We start from the raw sequence: 1,794 nt of genomic DNA on the forward strand, positions 1-1,794 counted from the left end.
GAGGGTGCCGGATGTCTGCGGCCCCAAAAGGGTGCTGCCTCAGAGGCTCTGTGGCTCCCGCCTGTCCCAGAAGCTGTCTGCCTCTGTGGTCCTCAGTCTCACCTGTACAGACTAAGTTCAGCGGAGTCCCGGAGCCAAGATGGCGCTCTCTGCAGGGCAGGTCACTGTCCTCTGGCTCTTAGTTGGTCTTTCTGTCTGTGACTTTGGCTTGTCTCTCCTGCAAGCATGTGTGTTAAGTACTCTGGGCAGACAAGTTCCCTCTGAGATGAATTTGTGTATGGAGAGCTATGGCACAGAGGCTGCTCCAGGGTGCAGATGGAAACTTGTAGGATCCTGTCCTAGTCTGTTCCTTGTCCTTGTGTCCTGATGACTCTGTGCTAGTCTCTCTTGGGCCAGGCATCTGAGCAGAAGATGTGATTAACACACATCTGTGTGCTTACATGTGTGCCAGCACTCTTGGGAGACCAGCTCTTTCCTGGCTGTATTTGGGTATGGAGCACTGTGGCTCAGAATCTGCTCCAGGCACTATGGCACAGGATTAGCTCTGGGTGCAGGTGGAAACCAGAAAGATCCTGTCCCCAGGTGCTCCTCAATTCCTTTGCCCTGATGTCTCCAGGCAGGTCCCAAGGAGCAGAATTTGTGGTCTTACCTGTGCTCACAGGTGTACCAACACTCCTCAGAGAGTAGCTCTCTGCCAGTAGTATTTGTGTATGGAATTCTGTGGTGCTATCCACATTCAGTGGATCCTTCTACTTAAATTAACAGTTGATAAATATCCCTCTGACATGCCTACTGGCTACCAATCCTCGATAACTCCTCATTAAATTTCTCTTTCCAGACAATTCTAGTTTGGGTTACTTTATAGTTAAAACTAACATTTTAGTGTAAATATCATTGCAAATATGTAAAGATTGAGGGTTACATTTCAGACTCCTTCTCGGTAAGTCTGTGAGTGTCCTTATATCAGAAAGAGGAGTGGTATCTTGACATGGAAAGTAATTATGTCTTTTACCTCCGCTAAATAATGTAGTTTGTTTTTTTTCAAAATTACATGTTATGTAGAAAGAATGATGTCACTGGGAAGTTGGAGTCATACAGGCTGTCTATTGTAGTTTAAAATAACAGGATGAACCTTAGATGATACTTGGGACTGTTGTGTTCTCCACATTCTATGACATAAGGACTGCAGCTGTCTATAGGCTTGAAATACAGTGAGGGTCATTTGTGCATGTTTTCTTTTAGGAGACTTGTGGATGTGTTAAGCCAGGTGTTTTGTACAATAACCAGTCAACTAAAGATTTTGGTGCAGAGGTTCACAACTTGGATTTGGAATACTTGGGGGGGGGGCTTCCATCAGTGTATTTTATATGCTAAGTGAATATTTGTTTATATACCCCCTTTCCCCCCAAAAAAAATACCAAGAAAGAAACTACAACATCTTGTCAAATAATCAGTCTTTTCCCCTCATCTAATACTAGATCAGGTTCCTCTCTTCCCCTCCAAACCCCTGCCCATGTCTTTTCCTCCCTAGTCTCTATCTCTCTCCCCACTTGTGATTGCTTTCTTCTCCCTCCAAGGAGGAATGAGGCATCCTCACATGTGCCCTTCAACTTCCTGAATTTTTGAGTTCTGTGGACTGTATCTTGGCTATTCTGTACTTTTTTTTTGGGGGGGGGTAATATTCACTTAATAGTGAGTATATACCATGCATATCCTTTTGGGTTTGAGTTAACTCAGACAAGATGATATTTTCTAGTTTCATCCATTTTCCCACAAGACTCAGGATGTCCTCCT

This window comes from Mus caroli, chromosome 13 (assembly GCF_900094665.2).
Source record: "Mus caroli chromosome 13, CAROLI_EIJ_v1.1, whole genome shotgun sequence".
NCBI classification, from domain to species: domain Eukaryota; kingdom Metazoa; phylum Chordata; class Mammalia; order Rodentia; family Muridae; genus Mus; species Mus caroli.